General features: G+C 36.5%; 1 protein-coding gene across 3 annotated transcripts in view; it reads right to left on the minus strand.

Annotated features, from left to right (window-relative positions):
* The window catches only part of LOC117290700, a 59,883-nt gene that overhangs the window by 25,328 nt on the left and 10,870 nt on the right, over positions 1–23,685 (minus strand). The window lies entirely within an intron of this gene.

Here is a 23,685-nt window from a genome sequence, read left to right on the forward strand (position 1 = left end):
CCAGTGATTTCACTTTTGGTCAAGTTAACTCAAAACAGGATATTTAAGTCATTATCTTTGTGTTAAAAAAAAAAAGTTGTTTGAACCTCACAATTATCTTTCAAACACGCTGAGTATCACCCATAAAACAGAAAAGTTTAAGTAAAACAAATAAAATCACGGTCCAGTAAAGATTCTATATTGCGGTCTTGTGGATTTATCCCTCAAATATGATCCCTGTTTATGATAGACCAATAAATACTACTTGGATAGTTTGTGTGAGAGGCAATTATACAAGTATTCAAGCCTGCAGCAGACACACTATGCATCAACTATTTACCATTGAAATAGCCATTTTTAGGAACACGTTGCCTTGGATCGGTCGAGTTGGTCGTTGAAAAACGTTTGTAACTGTTCGTTATCCAATGCATATGGGTAGAAAAATGTTGTAATAGTAGAATACAATAATCCATACAAACATGCCTCAAAATTGCACGGTTTTCCTTTTACCTCATCGACTAACACGGTCGGCCATTTATGGGAGTCAAATATTTGACTTCCATAAATGGCCGACCTTGTTAGTTTGCACAGTAAAAGGAAAACATTTTAAAACATCTTTCCAACCATATGCATTTTATACAAAACAGTTACAAACGCTTTTTATAGACCAACTCGTCCGATCCAAGGCAACGTGTTCCTCTGCTAATGTTTTGTGCGTCATCATATACTGAAGGTTAGGACGCCCTGAGCAACACCCTTAGCAACAGTTGCAGCCATAGCTGTAGCCACCAATTCGAATACAGCCTGCAATTCTATTGATTTATTGATTATGACAAAATAATAAGGTTAATGTATCAAAACATACACAAGTTGAATGCCTACATCAGCCTGTTGATTTACATGCATAGCTGCAGTGATTACAAACATGGATTGTTTTCACCACAAGAACTCTAGTTGTACTTTTTGATACCCCTCCCATCAACCCTCCACCTTCAAGGATTTGAATTTGGACTCTCTTGAGCCCCCATCACACTCTTGACAAATTCCCCAGGAAATTTTCAGAAAAATTTGGTCGAACATTTGAGTTGCTTAACCTTTCCTGGGAAAGAGTACTTTGTTTACCCCTGCTTAGGAGTAGGGTTAAGCGCAGTACTATTACTAGCCCCAGTGGTTAGCGTGCCAAGTGATCATTCTTCAAGGGAAAAACTGTAATGGGGTGGCAGTGTGGTTTTTAAACTCCACAAACATTTTCTTTTGGGGATTTCCCTCATACAAACTAAAGCCAAGCTTTTTTCCATAGTCATTTCTACACAGGTATCTTATAAAGGTTTCAGGCCTACAGGTTACAGCCCAAATTGAGGTTCTGTGGTTTCATAACCAGAGAGATAAAGCTACTATGATTAAGTACATTTAGGCTACTATTTGAAGTGTACACATGTTATGTATGATCATGGTGGTAAAAGCCTTCAACTGGCCTTCAAGCAAACATTACAAGCTTTTTACAATGTATCAACACACATAAGTCCCTATACACTGAATATTCCATACCCTTTGAACTGAGCGGTTAACAGCACCGCCACCGAACTAAAACTCTGACCTATTTAAGGGAGTGTTGGTTTGGGAGTTGGGACACTTGTGTTCCCACTGCTTCATCCTTCGGATGGGAGGTAAAGCTGTAGGTCCAGTGTGTTGTTATAACAACTATCAACGCATGTAAAAGACCCCGGTACACACTTATCGCAAAGAGAAGGGGTTCGCCCCAGTGTGCCTGGCAGTGCCACTATCTTAAGCTTTTTGCTTGAATAATTATTGTATTCATTATTTTTTTGATTGGTTCGTTGTGTTATCGCTTAACTTTTGCTGTACTTTTTGATGTACTTGTATTTGTTGAGGTCAATATAAATAATAATAATCATAATAATAATAATCTGCTATTATGAAGGCGGCACTTGAAAGGAAGAAGAACAAACAAACAGTACACATTTGTGCCATGGCACGGTCTCTCTGTCATCAAAACACAAGCCCACTGTTCTTAGTCAAACCATGGAGGAAAAAAATAGAACTATTTTCTTCCTCCATGGTCAAACTATGTTTCCAGCATGACAAGATTAACACATGTGGATTAACTGACAAAGTAGGGTGTGCCATCCTGCTATATTAAGATCCAGTACAAATGTACCTCAACAGTCAATGGTACTTTTCATGAAACCATAATTGTACAATCTGCAGAATTTTTTTTAATATTTTGTTTGGACGAGGCCAACAAATAGTTGGTTTTACAAATAGTTTGTGTAGTTTTGTACATTAGAGTTTGAATAAAATTCCTCCTCCAGGGAAAAAAATGAATAAAAAAATCTTGAAAAAAATTGATTAAAATACAAACGAATTAAAACATGTTTCAAGAATGCTGACGCCCATAAAAAGTGTACTAGCATCCGATACCAAGCCCAAATCCGCACCATATGGACAACCAAGAAATGTTTGAAAGTATTACCCATATCAAACCCTTGTCCTATGATCAGACTTCATCCAGAATCAGACAGGAAATGCGCAATCTAAATATTATAACCCACAGACAAGTTACTGAAGCAGAACTCAGCCATCTTGTAAAAACAAAACACAATCTTGCTGATTACTCAACTTGGAAACTTTGTAACTCAATCAGTTATTTTGATACAACATGGACTCCCGGAAATTAAAAAAACACTCTAGCATGACAATAAGCCAATCATTCTTAGAGGAGAATAGTTTCTACAAATATTTTGTTTTTCACCATGCAAATATTTCCAATGCATTAGAATGATTTTTAACAAGAAATCTGGAATTCCAGCCACCCAAACACATTATGGAGCAGATTAATTTGTTTATCACCCTTGGTGAATTTTCTTAGACGAAAGAGGAAACGCTTGGATTCTTTTTCCTTTTTTTCTTTCCGTTCATGTTCCAGAGTACATTTGGGGGGGGGGGGTAGGATAGGATGGGAGAGTCCAAAGAAATTGCTTAAAGGATGAAATTAAGATTCCTGCTGGGGCGACAGCTGGCAGTTATTCAGAATAATCAAAACTGACTAGAACCACAGCAAACAGAGTCTGCTTCATGTTTGAATAACCTTAACGGATCTGCATTTAAAGGCAGTGGACACTATTGGTTATTAATGAAAATAATTTTTAGCATAGAACTTTACTTACTAACGAGCAAGAGAGAGCTGTTGATAGTATAACACATTAAGAGAAACAGCTTCCTCTGAAGTCACGTTAGTTTTTGAGAAAAAGGTAATTTCTGAAGTAAGTTAGTTTTTGAGAAAGAGGTTTTTCTCACTCAAATATTAGAAGACTTCAGGCCTGAAGCCTTTTACTATATGCATCTGAAAGCTCACAACTTTGTGCAACAAGGGTGGATTTTTCTTTCATTATTCTCTTACAACTTTGATTCAATTGAGTAACAGATTTTACTAATTTATTATTTTATGTTTATGTTTGGGATACACAAAGAGAGAATACTGGGGTGGATTTCACAAAGCGGTATTAGACTAGTCTTATCTCGAGTTAGGATGAGGTACTCGTCGTTAATTTTTTAATATCTCCTAGGACTAGTCCTTCCTCATAAGTTAATACTAGTCCTAACTCTTTTTGAAATCTACCCCTGTACTTTGACAATTACCAAAGTTGTACAATTCCTTTAACATTCAAAAATATAACTTGCCATTTATTACTCATTCACAGATTTACACCGTACATGTAATTTACATTACTAAGTGTACAGGTGGTCAAAATACGTTTATTTTTGCATTGGGGATAAAGAATATAATTTGTTTTTTTATCCTTACAACGGTGAATTAAACACTGTTCACTAAGAACTTTCCCAAATTCTGAGAAAAAATCCACAGGCAAATCACTTTGGTAGGATTCGAACCCATGACCTTTGCGTTGCTAGAGCTTAAGATGTTATGGTGAAAAAGTTCTCTTTAAATATTTTTGTCTGAAATGGGACAGTTCTTGAGAACGAACTGACTGTATGAAATATTTGAGAATCTCATCTTGGGACTCTAATATCAGATGTTTGAAAACAGTGCTGAGGTTTAGTTTCCACTGTTTTCTTACTGAGTTACTCTGTTGCGATTAAACTTCAACATGTTTGTTACTTCATAATAGGTTGCACAAAGTGTGGACACTGGCTTTAAAATTGACATTTGCTCTGTGCTTTACTGTGCATTGAAAGTACATTTTCAAAATGCATTTCCAAAATGCATTTCCATGAGGGTATGTACTCTCTGAAGTAATGACCCCCAAAATGTGCTGAACATCCTGAAAAAAGGCGGTGTAATGTAAGTTTGCCTTTTTTGCAACAGATTGAATGTCAGTTTTCCTGGTTCACATCCTTTAGATTGTATCCTTTCAGTTCAGATAACAGCCGTTTTCTTAAATCATCCCACATTTATTTTTCTGGAGATGTTGAATTTGAAATCCACTACTAAAATGTAGGTTTTGAACTGCCTCTAACTACCAGGCATGAGGGCAGGCTCGATGGTCTAGTGGTAGGATATCTAGCCTAGAATAGCAAGGTTGTGGGTTCGAATTCCACCTGATCAATGTTCCTTTGAATTGTTTTCACAGGACTCAGAAAGTGGTACATATTGGAATACAGAGCCCATATATGGGTAAACAAAATCAAAAATTAAAATTAAAAAAATCCACATGAACATTTGACACATCTTATACAAGTTTAATCTGAATTTTCAGGCATCCAGGAAGGACACAGGAAAAAAAAAATGACATTCCGAAATTTTTATTTTGAAGTTTCCTAAAACAAATAAAAAAACAATTACAGTAGAAAGGAGTTACGAGTACTAAATATCTTAATTCTGATCATCAACTTAACTTGTCTGAGATTTTATTATAAATTTCCATGAATAACCAGAAGCAAGACTGTCCCTTTAAGAGAACACACATAAATGTAGTACCCTAAAGAGAACACACGTACTACCAATGTTTGAGAATCCATTTTTGCGCCAACTTCGTTAGAAGATGACACCTTCCTGCCAATTTGATCATAGACGACAGGCTCGAATGTCAAAGCAACATAGGGTGGGTGACAATCGCCGAAGGCAGTCTGGCAACAGCGCTTTCAGTTCTGCGCATTCACTGGCATACTGCCAAGTGACCAACATTGTAGAACAAACAAATTGCCTCGTTTGGGGACAAAAATAACGCCTCTAAAATAGCCAACATCAGGGTTCGAATTTGGGGTACAGTTTGACAAGACAGCAGGGCTTGAAGCTAAAAATGTTTAATCACCAGAAATGTTTGCCTTCTTCGTTTTCTACACATTTTTAATATGTTAACTATTTTAGTCGAACAAGCCTTTATAGATTTGAATATTGTCTGGTACAATGATGTGCTTGAATTCCCCAACAGTTGCTATGTCACATGATTCAGGCCAAGCTTGCCCTGAACCATTAGACATAGTAACTCTCTCTAAAGTCTGAGAAATTAAAATGCAGTAACTTGTGCCTAAGCAGGTCACATGTCTTTGTGTAAATCTAACTCGCTAATGGCTTTTTAACAGTAGCCAGCCACCAACTGGGCCATTATCACAAAGTGAAGACCAGTCTCCTCACACTAAAATTGCTTTAATAAATGATTAGCAAAAACAGTCAATGCCAATGATGTGGCATTTCATCAGGTAGCCCTTATAGCTGCAAACATTATTTGCCTGCATGTTTACTGTGCAAATTTGTTTTTGAACCACGCTTCTCAGCCTGTTTTCATAAGGCTCTTATCGAAACGGGGAATCAAACAAAATATTCATTTCAAAATGTAAACATTAACTAGGGGGAACTAGTTGCAAGTACAGTCCATTAACAAATGGGAATTCTTGCAGGTGGAGAGTATCTCACAAGTGAGATTAGGCTTTTCCGGTACATGTATGTAGAAAACAAGCACTTTGCAGCTCATAATGAAATCCTTCACCCCCCCCCCCGATTTGGTTCTCCCTAGCTAGTACCAGCTAGTATATCTGGACGGTACATGCAGATTGCGTGTTTATTTCTTCTTTTTTACTGCGCCTTGAACACCCAGCATGTATATGTGCGCATTACAAGTCTTATTATTATTATTATTATTATTGCAATTGCTATTGCTATTGCTATTGCTATTGCTATTGCTATTGCTATTGCTATTGCTATTGCTATTGCTATTGCTATTGCTATTGCTATTGCTATTGCTATTGCTATTGCTATTGCTATTGCTATTGCTATTGCTATTGCTATTGCTATTGCTATTGCTATTGCTATTGCTATTGCTATTGCTATTGCTATTGCTATTGCTATTGCTATTGCTATTGCTATTGCTATTGCTATTGCTATTGCTATTGCTATTGCTATTGCTATTGCTATTGCTATTGCTATTGCTATTGCTATTGCTATTGCTATTGCTATTGCTATTGCTATTGCTATTGCTATTGCTATTGCTATTGCTATTATTATTATTAGCTGTTCCGACCGTCCGTCGGAACAGGTATTGTTTTCGTCTAGATTTTTATTGTTAGCTGTTCCGACCGTCCGTCGGAACAGGTATTGTTTTCGTCTAGATTTTTATTGTTTTTATTATTATTATTCTTTGTTTCTCCCTAAATCCCATAGTGTTTGTACACGTTTTTGCGGCAGCCTAATCTCCTAAACCATAATACGAAAGAGTGAGTTTATTATACCAAATTGAAGCTTAGAACATAAGCTTAATTCTTATCGTAAAAAATGTTAAAATTGTTAATTAATAATCCCCAATTAAGCTTATGAATATTTAATTAGCAAACCTTGTTAACACCATATCTCAAAAAGTAGACCGCCGATCCTGAAACTTTTTTCAGCTATACACTAGTCAGGTCCTGTTAATGTGATTTCCGACATAAAATTCTGGACGACGTCACCATGACGTCATGTAATGCACGTTTTGTGTCTGTGCACAAACACAATGGCTCTTCAAATCTATACTTTAAACTGGTCAAAAACACAATAACTTCTAAATAATTTATTTGTTAGTTTCCTAAATACCATATTATGTGTAGAAAAATACACTGATTCTAATAAGATTTGTTTCAGTCCATAAAAGCAATCAATGTTCGTCTATTAATTAATTAATCAATTAGAATCTTGGCATCATGGGTACAACGTAGTACTTCATGAATTGGGTGCAGTCACTTTCATTGTAATGTTTAAACATCTCTATGGCTCTTGCAGCACACTGCGGACCTGTATGGGTTGAGGACTCTCGGGGAGAGTCTGAGAAGACGATGTCGTGATGTTTGCATCTTTAATTTATTTTTGAAAAATGGCAACTAGTAACTAATTAACCACATGACTCTCATTTGCATATTAAATTTGACAATCTTTGCAGCACCATATCTCAAGAAGTATACAGCCGATTTTAAGACTGTTTGTTGCTAAAGACTCTTTGGGGATTGGAGATTAATTTTGAAAAATCGTGACCTCAAGTTGACCCCTACTTCCGGGTCGACCGGAAGTGGGACCATATCTCAAGAACTATACAACAGATTATAAAACTTTTTTAAGTTATAAACTCCTAAGGCATAAAATATCACTTTTGACAAACCGTGACCTCAAGTTGACCTCTACTTCCGGGTCAACCGGAAGTGGGACCATATCTCAAGAAATATACAACCGATTTTCAAACTTTTTTTCAGTTATAGACTCCTTGGACATTTAAGATTAGTTTGAAACACATTTGACCCCATGTTGACCTTTACTTCCGGGTCGACCGAAAGTGGGCCCATATCTCAAGAAGTACAAAGCCATTGTTCAAACTTCAGTTATAGACTCTAAGGCAATAAATATTAACTTTGAAAAACTGTGACCCTATGTTGACCTCTACTTCTGGGTCAACCGGAAGTGGGACTATATATCAAGATCTACACAGCCGATTTTATAGACTCCTTGGCATTGCAGATTAATCTTTGGTAGCTGTACTGGGCCCATGTTGACCTTTACTTACGGGTCAACCGGGAAGTAAAACCTTATAACAAGAGCTACACAACTTTTTTGAAACCTTTTTTTCCAGTTATATATTCCTTGGGCAATGAAGCACATAATCCAAGCAAAACAACAAGGAACAGCTTCGTGTTTGTTCACAAACACTTAATGTCTAGTTATTATTCTTTGTTTCTCCCTAAATCCCATAGTGTTTGTACACGTTTTTGTGGCAGCCTAATCTCCTAAACCATAATACGAAAGAGTGAGTTTATTATACCAAATTGAAGCTTAGAACATAAGCTTAATTCTTATCGTAAAAAAAAATTAAAATTGTTAATTAATAAGCCTTAATTAAGCTTATGAATATCTAATTAGCAAACCTAGTTAACACCATATCTCAAAAAGTAGACCGCCGATCCTGAAACTTTTTTCAGCTATACACTAGTCAGGTCCTGTTAAGGTGATTTCTGACATAAAATTTCGGACGACGTCACCATGACGTCATTTAATGCACGTTTTGTGTCTGTGCACAAACACAACGGCTCTTCAAATCTATACTTTAAACTGGTCAAAAACACAATAACTTCGAAATAATTTATTTGTTAGTTTCCTAAATATCATATTATGTGTAGAAAAATACACTGATTCTAATAAGATTTGTTTCAGTCCATAAAAGCAATCAATGTTCGTCTATTAATTAATTAATCAATTAGAATCTTGGCATCATGGGTACAACGTAGTACTTCATAAATTGGGTGCAGTCACTTTCATTGCAATGTTTAAACATCTCTATGGCTCTTGCAACACACTGCGGACCTGTATGATTGAGGACTCTCGGGGAGAGTCTGAGAAGACGATGTCGTGATGTTTGCATCTTTAATTTGTTTTTGAAAAATGGCAACTAGTAACTAATTAACCACATGACCCTCATTTGCATATTATATTAGAAAATCTTTGCAGCACCATATCTCAAGAAGTATACAGCCGATTTTAAGACTGTTTGTTGCTAAAGACTCTTTGGGGATTGGAAATTAATTTTGAAAAATCGTGACCTCAAGTTGACCCCTACTTCCGGGTCGACCGGAAGTGGGACCATATCTCAAGAACTATACAACAGATTATAAAACTTTTTTCAGTTATAAACTCCTTAGGCATAAAATACAACTTTTGACAAACCGTCACCTCAAGTTGACCTCTACTTCCGGGTCAACCGGAAGTGGGACCATATCTCAAGAAATATACAACCGATTTTCAAACTTTTTTCAGTTATAGACTCCTTGGACATTCAAGATTAGTTTGAAATACATTTGACCCCATGTTGACCTTTACTTCCGGGTCGACCGGAAGTGGGCCCATATCTCAAGAAGTACAAAACCAATGTTGAAACTTCAGTTATAGACTCTAAGGCAATAAATATTAACTTTGGAAAACTGTGACCCTATGTTGACCTCTACTTCTGGGTCAACCGGAAGTGGGACTATATATCAAGATCTTCACAACCGATTGCTTTAACTTTTTCAGTTATAGACTCCTTGGCATTGCAGATTAGTCTTTGGTAGCTGTGGGCCCATTTTGACCTTTACTTGCGGGTCAACCGGGAAGTGTGACCTAATACCAAGAGCTACACAACTTTTTTGAAACCTGTTTTTCAGTTATATATTCCTTGGGCAATGAAGCACATAATCCAAGCAAAACAACAAGGAGCAGCTTCGTGTTTGTTCACAAACACTTAATGTCTAGTTAGCTGTTCCGATCCAGTCGGAACAGCTATTGTTTTCGTCGAGATTTTTATTATTTTTAGTATTATTATTATTATTCTTTGTTTCTCCCTAAATCCCATAGTGTTTGTACACGTTTTTGCGGCAGCCTAATCTCCTAAACCATAATACGAAAGAGTGAGTTTATTATACCAAACTGAAGCTTAGAACATAAGCTTAATTCTTATCGTAAAAAATGTAAAAAAAATTAATTAATAAGCCTTAATTAAGCTTGTGAATATTTAATTAGCAAACCTAGTTAACACCATATCTCAAAAATTAGACCGCCGATCCTGAAACTTTTTTCAGCTATACACTAGTCAGGTCCTGTTAATGTGATTTCCGACATAAAATTCTGGACGACGTCACCATGACGTCATGTAATGCACGTTTTGTGTCTGTGCACAAACACAATGGCTCTTCAAATCTATACTTTAAACTGGTCAAAAACACAATAACTTCTAAATAATTTATTTGTTAGTTTCCTAAATATCATATTATGTGTAGAAAAATACACTGATTCTAATAAGATTTGTTTCAGTCCATAAAAGCAATCAATGTTCGTCTATTAATTAATTAATCAATTAGAATATTGGCATCATGGGTACAACGTAGTACTTCATAAATTGGGTGCAGTCACTTTCATTGCAATGTTTAAACATCTCTATGGCTCTTACAACACACTGCGGACCTGTATGGGTTGAGGACTCTTGGGGAGAGTCTGAGAAGACGATGTCGTGATGTTTGCATCTTTAATTTGTTTTTGAAAAATGGCAACTAGTAACTAATTCACCACATGACCCTCATTTGCATATTCAATCAGAAAATCTTTGCAGCACCATATCTCAAGAAGTATACAGCCGATTTTAAGACTGTTTGTTGCTAAAGACTCTTTGGGGATTGGAGATTAATTTTGAAAAATCGTGACCTCAAGTTGACCCCTACTTCCGGGTCGGCCGGAAGTGGGACCATATCTCAAGAAATATACAACCAATTTTCAAACTTTTTTCAGTTATAGACTCCTTGGACATTCAAGATTAGTTTGAAACACATTTGACCCCATGTTGACCTTTACTTCCGGGTCGACCGGAAGTGGGCCAATATCTCAAGAAGTACAAAGCCAATGTTCAAACTTCAGTTATAGACTCTAAGGCAATAAATATTAACTTTGAAAAACTGTGACCCTATGTTGACCTCTACTTCTGGGCAACCGGAAGTGGGACTATATATCAAGATCTTCACAACCGATTGCTTAAACTTTTTCAGTTATAGACTCCTTGGCATTGCAGATTAGTCTTTGGTAGCTGTGGGCCCATTTTGACCTTTACTTGTGGGTCAACCGGGAAGTGTGACCTAATACCAAGAGCTACACAACTTTTTTGAAACTTTTTTTTCCAGTTATATATTCCTTGGGCAATGAAGCACATAATCCAAGCAAAACATCACGGAACAGCTTCGTGTTTGTTCACAAACACTTAATGTCTAGTTATTCTTTGTTTCTCCCTAAATCCCATAGTGTTTGTACACGTTTTTGCGGCAGCCTAATCTCCTAAACCATAATACGAAAGAGTGAGTTTATTATACCAAATTGAAGCTTAGAACATAAGCTTAATTCTTATCGTAAAAAATGTAAAAATTGTTAATCAATAAGCCTTAATTAAGCTTGTGAATATTTAATTAGCAAACCAAGTTAACACCATATCTCAAAAATTAGACCGCCGATCCTGAAACTTTTTTCAGCTATACACTACTCAGGTCCTGTTAATGTGATTTCCGAAATAAAATTCTGGACGACGTCACCATGACGTCATGTAATGCACGTTTTGTGTCTGTGCACAAACACAATGGCTCTTGAAGTGTAAACAAACCCAGCTTTCCAAAACATAATTTATTCGATTAAAATTAAATTACATGTTGTACACTTCCCAAAATTGCTTTAGATTAAGATATATTTTATTGATGGTCATTTTAAAAGCATCAGAACTTATAGAAACAGTGTAATTATTTTTAAAAACCTGTATTTCCGGGGAAGTTTTTTCAAAGATCATGGGTACGGCGTAAAACTTGATTTGAATAGTCAAAATTGTAAAAGTGTTAACTTGACCAAGTCCTTATACCATTTTCGACCGGTGTTATTGCGTTTTTTTTGTTCAATATACATAGATTTCTTACGGTAACCGACTAGCAAAAGTCTAAACTTGTTCCTAAAATTTGACAAGCCTGAGCATGGTGCGTCGTGGACCGGGTTCATTTCAGCCGACGAGCGTGGACGACGAAAATAGACCGCCCGGGATTTGGAGTTATTTACGGGTAAAGTCACCTTGTTCGCGCCTGGGACCATTTGCCTAAACTAATTCCAGTATTTCGCGTTACGTTCGGAAATTAGACCATGACAAACAAAAACTCTTTGACAGGAATACAAAAGCAGAGATTTTATTATGCTGACGTTTCTCTGGTGGTTGAGTGGCTCAGTTTTATAGAGCTGCTTATAATAAACAGGCAAAACATTTTGCTTTACAAAATTGCAGAAATTGAGCAGAATACCTGGATTCACAACTTGAACATGAGGCATGGTTAAGCTGCTTTTGTGTTTAAAAAGCTATTATGTAGTTTGGTCCTGGGCCAATGGCTTTTAAAGGAAAGAATCACAGCGCTTACGTAATCAGGGAACTGTGCTTACGCTAAGCGTATTTTACAGCTTAGCAGGGAATGTGTTCTCACGTCACAATTCGCATCAAAAAATTTGCTACAGTTGACTAACTGTGCTCAACTCCTGCGAAACTTTCATTGCAAAAACAGTGACTTAAAAATTTGATTTGCATTCGCAGGAAAAACCGTGCTTTAATTACTTGTGACAAAAGTAGGCAGGGGCGACTAGTGTGCTTTAGTGTTAAAGTCGCGGCTACAAATTATTATTTGAGTCACGACTACTGTTTTTCTCTACTCCGTTATAATCGTGTCCACACATCGACTACAAAATTTGTCCCGACTACCTGTTTGGTGAACCAGTTGTGTTGCTTACTACTATTCGCAACATAATTAATATTGCCCTTGCGGCATAGCGGCACAAATCTTGAGAATCTGTACTTTATCTCGACAAGTGTCATAGTTAGGTTTGAAGTGCGACTAGTCGAGTAGTAAATTTCAATAGTCACACCCATTCGCAACATAATTAAAAATCTGTCCCGACTACCTGTTTGGTGAACCAGTTGTGTTGCTTATATTCGCAACATAATTAATATTGCCCTTGCGGCATAGCGGCACAAATCTTGAGAATCCGTACTTTATCTCGACAAGTGTCGTAGTTAGGTTTGAAGTGCGACTAGTCGAGTAGTAAATTTCACTAGTCACACCCATTCGCAACATAATTAATATTGCCCTTGCGGCACATAACGGCACAAATCTTGAGAATCTGTATTATATCTCGACAAGTGTCGTAGTTAGGTTTGAGGTTCGACTAGTCGAGTCATGATGGGAACTTGCTTAATGAAAAAGATTCAGTGCTCTGCAGAAGCATTGAATTCTGCGCTTACGTCAAGCGAAATAGACTGCTTATAGCAGGGATTTCTTTTGTTTGTGTGCTTCCAAGTTCGCACATTATTTTCCAAGCTTGCACATCACAGTAAAGCGGAAAATGGTGATCGTAAGCGCAGACTTTGGTGGTCATGAGAACCATGTAATTTTGCCCTGTTAGTAGGTTTGGTAAGGCCTACACTTCAAACATGTAAAGTCAAAAAAGATTGTTAGTACATGAGGGGAAATCTTGTGAATCTGGTCCGATTTTACTCTGCTTCACCGCGTAAGCAAAGAATTGACACATCAGAAGCGCGGATATTATCGTTTACTTTAAGCATATTTCACCGCTTAGCAGGGATATTTTTGCTTGTGCGCGGGGAAACTTATCATATGTAATCTTTGCTTTGAACTAATTGTACAGATATTTCAGCGCCTGCACAGTAAGCGGAGAATGGTGGTTGTATAATAAATGGGCAGAGTTTGGTTGAAGCAGACAGAGCCATAAAACTGGGCCGTGTTCTATAGGGGAAATTATAGCTTGACATTTTGTGACAGTTTTGGTCTCTGCGACGTACACATACAAATACAGAGTCAGATACAGACATTACGGTGCAGAAATCGTGCAATTGAAATGTCTCATAAGAGCGCCCCCTATCGGCAGGAGTAGGAAAATAAAGGAGTATTCTACAAATTAATTATGTGTTTTTAAACACGTAAAATAATATCAAATGGAAGCTTTAGGATGTTTAGCTTAATTCCTATCATAAAACATATTAAAATTATTTATTAATTAACCACCAGTGACCCTCATATGCATATTAATTAGGAAATCTTTGCAGCATCATATCTCAAGAACTTCACAGCCGACTTTTCAACTGTTTGTTTTTAAAGACTCCTTGGGGGTTGGAGATTAGATTGACAAAACTGTGACGTCAAGTTGACCTCTACTTCGGCGTCAACCGGAAGTGTCACCATATCTCAAGAACTATACAGCAGATTTTCAAAATATTTTCAGTTATAAACTCCTTAGGCATAAAATATTAACTTTAAAAAACCGTGACCTCAAGTTGACCCCTACTTCCTGGTCAACCGGAAGTGGGACCATATCTCAAGAACTATACAACAGATTATCAATTTTGGTTCAGTTATAGACTCCTTGGGATTCAAGATTAGTTTGAAACAACTTTGACCCCATGTTGACCTTTACTTCCGGGTCAACGGGAAGTGAACCCATATCTAAAAAAGTACAAAGCTAATGTTCAAACTTCAGTTGTAGACTCTTAGGCAATAAATATTAGCTTTGGAAAACTGTGACCCCAAGTTGACCTCTACTTCTGGGTCAACCGGAAGTGGGACTATATATCAAGATCTACACAACCGATTTTATAGACTCCTTGGCATTGCAGATTAATCTTTGGTAGCTGTGGGCCCATGTTGACCTTTACTTACGGGTCAACCGGGAAGTAAAACCTTATAACAAGAGCTACACAACTTTTTTGAAACCTTTTTTTTCAGTTATATATTCCTTGGGCAATGAAGCACATAATCGAAGCAAAACAACAAGGAACAGCTTCGTGTTTGTTCACAAACACTTAATGTCTAGTTATTATTATTATTCTTTGTTTCTCCCTAAATCCCATAGTGTTTGTACACGTTTTTGCGGCAGCCTAATCTCCTAAACCATAATACGAAAGAGTGAGTTTATTATACCAAATTGAAGCTTAGAACATAAGCTTAATTCTTATCGTAAAAAATGTAAAAAAATTTAATTAATAAGCCTTAATTAAGCTTGTGAATATTTAATTAGCAAACCTAGTTAACACCATATCTCAAAAATTAGACCGCCGATCCTGAAACTTGTTTCAGCTATACACTAGTGAGGTCCTGTTAATGTGATTTCCGACATAAAATTCTGGACGACGTCACCATGACGTCATGTAATGCACGTTTTGTGTCTGTGCACAAACACAATGGCTCTTCAAATCTATACTTTAAACTGGTCAAAAACACAATAACTTCTAAATAATTTATTTGTTAGTTTCCTAAATATCATATTATGTGTAGAAAAATACACTGATTCTAATAAGATTTGTTTCAGTCCATAAAAGCAATCAATGTTCGTCTATTAATTAATTAATCAATTAGAATCTTGGCATCATGGGTACAACGTAGTACTTCATAAATTGGGTGCAGTCACTTTCATTGCAATGTTTAAACATCTCTACGGCTCTTGCAACACACTGCGGACCTGTATGGGGTTGAGGATTGGGGAGAGTCTGAGAAGACGATGTCGTGATGTTTGCATCTTTAATTTGTTTTTGAAAAATGGCAACTAGTAACTAATTAACCTCATGACCCTCATTTGCATATTCAATCAAAAAATCTTTGCAGCACCATATCTCAAGAAGTATACGGCCGATTTTAAGACTGTTTGTTGCTAAAGACTCTTTGGGGATTGGAAATTAATTTTGAAAAATCGTGACCTCAAGTTGACCCCTACTTCCGGGTCGACCGGAAGTGGGACCATATCTCAAGAACTATACAACAGATTATAAAACTTTTTTCAGTTATAGACTCCTTGGACATTCAAGATTAGTTTGAAACACATTTGACCCCATGTTGACTTTTACTTCCGGGTCGACCGGAAGTGGGCCAATATCTCAAGAAGTACAAAGCCAATGTTCAAACTTCAGTTATAGACTCTAAGGTAATAAATATTAACTTTGAAAAACTGTGACCCTATGTTGACCTCTACTTCTGGGCAACCGGAAGTGGGACTATATATCAAGATCTTCACAACCGATTGCTTAAACTTTTGCAGTTATAGACTCCTTGGCATTGCAGATTAGTCTTTGGTAGCTGTGGGCCCATTTTGACCTTTACTTGTGGGTCAACCGGGAAGTGTGACCTAATACCAAGAGCTACACAACTTTTTTGAAACTTTTTTTTCCAGTTATATATTCCTTGGGCAATGAAGCACATAATCCAAGCAAAACATCACGGAACAGCTTCGTGTTTGTTCACAAACACTTAATGTCTAGTTTAGCTGTTCCGATCCAGTCGGAACAGCTATTGTTTTCGTCGAGATTTTTATTATTTTTATTATTAGCTGTTCCGACCGTCCGTCGGAACAGGTATTGTTTTCGTCTAGATTTTTATTGTTTTTAGCTGTTCCGACCGTCCGTCGGAACAGGTATTGTTTTCGTCTAGATTTTTATTGTTTTTATTATTATTATTCTTTGTTTCTCCCTAAATCCCATAGTGTTTGTACACGTTTTTGCGGCAGCCTAATCTCCTAAACCATAATACGAAGGAGTGAGTTTATTATACCAAATTGAAGCTTAGAACATAAGCTTAATTCTTATCGTAAAAAATGTTAAAATTGTTAATTAATAATCCCCAATTAAGCTTATGAATATTTAATTAGCAAACCTTGTTAACACCATATCTCAAAAAGTAGACCGCCGATCCTGAAACTTTTTTCAGCTATACACTAGTCAGGTCCTGTTAATGTGATTTCCGACATAAAATTCTGGACGACGTCACCATGACGTCATGTAATGCACGTTTTGTGTCTGTGCACAAACACAATGGCTCTTCAAATCTATACTTTAAACTGGTCAAAAACACAATAACTTCTAAATAATTTATTTGTTAGTTTCCTAAATACCATATTATGTGTAGAAAAATACACTGATTCTAATAAGATTTGTTTCAGTCCATAAAAGCAATCAATGTTCGTCTATTAATTAATTAATCAATTAGAATCTTGGCATCATGGGTACAACGTAGTACTTCATGAATTGGGTGCAGTCACTTTCATTGTAATGTTTAAACATCTCTATGGCTCTTGCAACACACTGCGACCTGTATGGGTTGAGGACTCTCGGGGAGAGTCTGAGAAGACGATATCGTGATGTTTGCATCTTTAATTTGTTATGAAAAATGGCAACTAGTAACTAATTAACCACATGATCCTGATTTGCATATTCAATCAGAAAATCTTTGCAGCACCATATCTCAAGAAGTATACAGCCGATTTTAAGACTGTTTGTTGCTAAAGACTCTTTGGGGATTGGAGATTAATTTTGAAAAATCGTGACCTCAAGTTGACCCCTACTTCCGGGTCGGCCGGAAGTGGGACCATATCTCAAGAACTATACAACAGATTATAAAACTTTTTTCAGTTATAAACTCCTTAGGCATAAAAATATAACTTTTGACAAACCGTGACCTCAAGTTGACCTCTACTTCCGGGTCAACCGGAAGTGGGACCATATCTCAAGAAATATACAACCGATTTTCAAACTTTTTTCAGTTATAGACTCCTTGGACATTCAAGATTAGTTTGAAACACATTTGACCCCATGTTGACCTTTACTTCCGGGTCGACCGGAAGTGGGCCAATATCTCAAGAAGTACAAAGCCAATGTTCAAATCTCAGTTATAGACTCTAAGGCAATAAATATTAACTTTGAAAAACTGTGACCCTATGTTGACCTCTACTTCTGGGCAACCGGAAGTGGGACTATATATCAAGATCTTCACAACAGATTGCTTAAACTTTTTCAGTTATAGACTCCTTGGCATTGCAGATTAGTCTTTGGTAGCTGTGGGCCCATTTTGACCTTTACTTGTGGGTCAACCGGAAAGTGTGACCTAATACCAAGAGCTACACAACTTTTTTGAAACTTTTTTTCCAGTTATATATTCCTTGGGCAATGAAGCACATAATCCAAGCAAAACATCACGGAACAGCTTCGTGTTTGTTCACAAACACTTAATGTCTAGTTATTATTATTATTCTTTGTTTCTCCCTAAATCCCATAGTGTTTGTACACGTTTTTGCGGCAGCCTAATCTCCTAAACCATAATACGAAAGAGTGAGTTTATTATACCAAATTGAAGCTTAGAACATAAGCTTAATTCTTATCGTAAAAAATGTAAAAAAATTTAATTAATAAGCCTGAATTAAGCTTGTGAATATTTAATTAGCAAACCTAGTTAACACCATATCTCAAAAAGTAGACCGCCGATCCTGAAACTTTTTTCAGCTATACACTAGTCAGGTCCTGTTAATGTGATTTCCGACATAAAATTCTGGACGACGTCACCATGACGTCATGTAATGCACGTTTTGTGTCTGTGCACAAACACAATGGCTCTTCAAATCTATACTTTAAACTGGTCAAAAACACAATAACTTCTAAATAATTTATTTGTTAGTTTCCTAAATATCATATTATGTGTAGAAAAATACACTGATTCTAATAAGATTTGTTTCAGTCCATAAAAGCAATCAATGTTCGTCTATTAATTAATTAATCAATTAGAATCTTGGCATCATGGGTACAACGTAGTACTTCATAAATTGGGGCAGTCACTTTCATATCAGTATTTAGACATCTCTATGGCTCTTGCAATACACTGCGAACCTGTATGGGTTGAGGACTCTTGGGGAGAGTCTGAGAAGACGATGTCGTGATGTTTGCATGTAATTTGTTTTTGAAAAATGGCAACTAGTAACTAATTAACCACATGACCCTCATTTGCATATTCAATCAGAAAATCTTTGCAGCACCATATCTCAAGAAGTATACAGCCGATTTTAAGACTGTTTGTTGCTAAAGACTCTTTGGGGATTGCAGATTAATTTTGAAAAATCGTGACCTCAAGTTGACCCCTACTTCCGGGTTGGCCGGAAGTGGGACCATATCTCAAGAACTATACAACAGATTATAAAACTTTTTTCAGTTATAAACTCCTTAGGCATAAAAATATAACTTTTGACAAACCGTGACCTCAAGTTGACCTCTACTTCCGGGTCAACCTGAAGTGGGACCATATCTCAAGAAATATACAACCGATTTTCAAACTTTTTTCAGTTATAGACTCCTTGGACATTCAAGATTAGTTTGAAACACATTTGACCCCATGTTGACCTTTACTTCCGGGTCGACCGGAAGTGGGCCAATATCTCAAGAAGTACAAAGCCAATGTTCAAACTTCAGTTATAGACTCTAAGGCAATAAATATTAACTTTGAAAAACTGTGACCCTATGTTGACCTCTACTTCTGGGCAACCGGAAGTGGGACTATATACAAGATCTTCACAACCGATTGCTTAAACTTTTTCAGTTATAGACTCCTTGGCATTGCAGATTAGTCTTTGGTAGCTGTGGGCCCATTTTGACCTTTACTTGTGGGTCAACCGGGAAGTGTGACCTAATACCAAGAGCTACACAACTTTTTTGAAACTTTTTTTTCCAGTTATATATTCCTTGGGCAATGAAGCACATAATCCAAGCAAAACATCACGGAACAGCTTCGTGTTTGTTCACAAACACTTAATGTCTAGTTATTATTATTATTCTTTGTTTCTCCCTAAATCCCATAGTGTTTGTACACGTTTTTGCGGCAGCCTAATCTCCTAAACCATAATACGAAAGAGTGAGTTTATTATACCAAATTGAAGCTTAGAACATAAGCTTAATTCTTATCGTAAAAAATGTAAAAAAAAATTAATTAATAAGCCTTAATTAAGCTTGTGAATATTTAATTAGCAAACCTAGTTAACACCATATCTCAAAAATTAGACCGCCGATCCTGAAACTTTTTTCAGCTATACACTAGTCAGGTCCTGTTAATGTGATTTCCGACATAAAATTCTGGACGACGTCACCATGACGTCATTTAATGCACGTTTTGTGTCTGTGCACAAACACAATGGCTCTTCAAATCTATACTTTAAACTGGTCAAAAACACAATAACTTCGAAATAATTTATTTGTTAGTTTCCTAAATATCATATTATGTGTAGAAAAATACACTGATTCTAATAAGATTTGTTTCAGTCCATAAAAGCAATCAATGTTCGTCTATTAATTAATTAATCAATTAGAATCTTGGCATCATGGGTACAACGTAGTACTTCATAAATTGGGTGCAGTCACTTTCATTGCAATGTTTAAACATCTCTATGGCTCTTGCAACACACTGCGGACCTGTATGGGTTGAGGACTCTCGGGGAGAGTCTGAGAAGACGATGTCGTGATGTTTGCATCTTTAATTTGTTTTAGAAAAATGGCAATTAGTAACTAATTAACCACATGACCCTCATTTGCATATTAAATTAGAAAAACTTTGCAGCACCATATCTCAAGAAGTATACAGCCGATTTTAAGACTGTTTGTTGCTAAAGACTCTTTGGGGATTGGAAACTAATTTTGAAAAATCGTGACCTCAAGTTGACCCCTACTTCCGGGTCGACCGGAAGTGGGACCATATCTCAAGAACTATACAACAGATTATAAAACTTTTTTCAGTTATAAACTCCTTAGGCATAAAATATAACTTTTGACAAACCGTCACCTCAAGTTGACCTCTACTTCCGGGTCAACCGGAAGTGGGACCATATCTCAAGAAATATACAACCGATTTTCAAACTTTTTTCAGTTATAGACTCCTTGGACATTCAAGATTAGTTTGAAACACATTTGACCCCATGTTGACCTTTACTTCCGGGTCGACCGGAAGTGGGCCCATATCTCAAGAAGTACAAAACCAATGTTGAAACTTCAGTTATAGACTCTAAGGCAATAAATATTAACTTTGGAAAACTGTGACCCTATGTTGACCTCTACTTCTGGGTCAACCGGAAGTGGGACTATATATCAAGATCTTCACAACCGATTGCTTTAACTTTTTCAGTTATAGACTCCTTGGCATTGCAGATTAGTCTTTGGTAGCTGTGGGCCCATTTTGACCTTTACTTGCGGGTCAACCGGGAAGTGTGACCTAATACCAAGAGCTACACAACTTTTTTGAAACCTTTTTTTCAGTTATATATTCCTTGGGCAATGAAGCACATAATCCAAGCAAAACAACAAGGAACAGCTTCGTGTTTGTTCACAAACACTTAATGTCTAGTTAGCTGTTCCGATCCAGTCGGAACAGCTATTGTTTTCGTCGAGATTTTTATTATTTTTATTATTATTATTATTATTATTCTTTGTTTCTCCCTAAATCCCATAGTGTTTGTACACGTTTTTGCGGCAGCCTAATCTCCTAAACCATAATACGAAAGAGTGAGTTTATTATACCAAACTGAAGCTTAGAACATAAGCTTAATTCTTATCGTAAAAAATGTAACAAATTTAATTAATAAGCCTTAATTAAGCTTGTGAATATTTAATTAGCAAACCTAGTTAACACCATATCTCAAAAATTAGACCGCCGATCCTGAAACTTTTTTCAGCTATACACTAGTCAGGTCCTGTTAATGTGATTTCCGACATAAAATTCTGGACGACGTCACCATGACGTCATGTAATGCACGTTTTGTGTCTGTGCACAAACACAATGGCTCTTCAAATCTATACTTTAAACTGGTCAAAAACACAATAACTTCTAAATAATTTATTTGTTAGTTTCCTAAATATCATATTATGTGTAGAAAAATACACTGATTCTAATAAGATTTGTTTCAGTCCATAAAAGCAATCAATGTTCGTCTATTAATTAATTAATCAATTAGAATATTGGCATCATGGGTACAACGTAGTACTTCATAAATTGGGTGCAGTCACTTTCATTGCAATGTTTAAACATCTCTATGGCTCTTACAACACACTGCGGACCTGTATGGGTTGAGGACTCTTGGGGAGAGTCTGAGAAGACGATGTCGTGATGTTTGCATCTTTAATTTGTTTTTGAAAAATGGCAACTAGTAACTAATTAACCACATGACCCTCATTTGCATATTCAATCAGAAAATCTTTGCAGCACCATATCTCAAGAAGTATACAGCCGATTTTAAGACTGTTTGTTGCTAAAGACTCTTTGGGGATTGGAGATTAATTTTGAAAAATCGTGACCTCAAGTTGACCCCTACTTCCGGGTCGGCCGGAAGTGGGACCATATCTCAAGAACTATACACCAGATTATAAAACTTTTTTCAGTTATAAACTCCTTAGACATAAAAATATAACTTTTGACAAACCGTGACCTCAAGTTGACCTCTACTTCCGGGTCAACCGGAAGTGGGACCATATCTCAAGAAATATACAACCGATTTTCAAACTTTTTTCAGTTATAGACTCCTTGGACATTCAAGATTAGTTTGAAACACATTTGACCCCATGTTGACCTTTACTTCCGGGTCGACCGGAAGTGGGCCAATATCTCAAGAAGTACAAAGCCAATGTTCAAACTTCAGTTATAGACTCTAAGGCAATAAATATTAACTTTGAAAAACTGTGACCCTATGTTGACCTCTACTTCTGGGCAACCGGAAGTGGGACTATATATCAAGATCTTCACAACCGATTGCTTAAACTTTTTCAGTTATAGACTCCTTGGCATTGCAGATTAGTCTTTGGTAGCTGTGGGCCCATTTTGACCTTTACTTGTGGGTCAACCGGGAAGTGTGACCTAATACCAAGAGCTACACAACTTTTTTGAAACTTTTTTTTCCAGTTATATATTCCTTGGGCAATGAAGCACATAATCCAAGCAAAACATCACGGAACAGCTTCGTGTTTGTTCACAAACACTTAATTTTTATTATTATTCTTTGTTTCTCCCTAAATCCCATAGTGTTTGTACATGTTTTTGTGGCAGCCTAATCTCCTAAACCATAATACGAAAGAGTGAGTTTATTATACCAAATTGAAGCTTAGAACATAAGCTTAATTCTTATCGTAAAAAAAATTAAAATTGTTAATTAATAAGCCTTAATTAAGCTTATGAATATCTAATTAGCAAACCTAGTTAACACCATATCTCAAAAAGTAGACCGCCGATCCTGAAACTTTTTTCAGCTATACACTAGTCAGGTCCTGTTAAGGTGATTTCTGACATAAAATTTCGGATGACGTCACCATGACGTAATTCAATGCACGTTTTTTGTCTGTGCACAAACACAATGGCTCTTCAAATCTATACTTTAAACTGGTCAAAAACACAATAACTTCGAAATAATTTATCTGTATGTTTCCTAAATATCAAATTATGTGTAGAAAAATACACTGATTCTAATAAGATTTGTTTCAGTCAATAAAAGCAATCAATGTTCGTCTATTAATTAATTAATCAATTAGAATCTTGGCATCATGGGTACAACGTAGTACTTCATAAATTGGGTGCAGTCACTTTCATTGCAATGTTTAAACATCTCTATGGCTCTTGCAACACACTGCGGACCTCTATGGGTTAAAGACTCTTGGGGAGAGTCTGAGAAGACGATGTCGTGATGTTTGCATCTTTAATTTGTTGTTGAAAAATGGCAACTAGTAACTAATTAACCACATGACCCTCATTTGCATATTCAATCAGAAAATCTTTGCAGCACCATATCTCAAGAAGTATACAGCCGATTTTAAGACTGTTTGTTGCTAAAGACTCTTTGGGGATTGGAGATTAATTTTGAAAAATCGTGACCACAAGTTG

This window comes from Asterias rubens, chromosome 1 (genome assembly GCF_902459465.1).
Source record: "Asterias rubens chromosome 1, eAstRub1.3, whole genome shotgun sequence".
NCBI lineage: Eukaryota > Metazoa > Echinodermata > Asteroidea > Forcipulatida > Asteriidae > Asterias > Asterias rubens.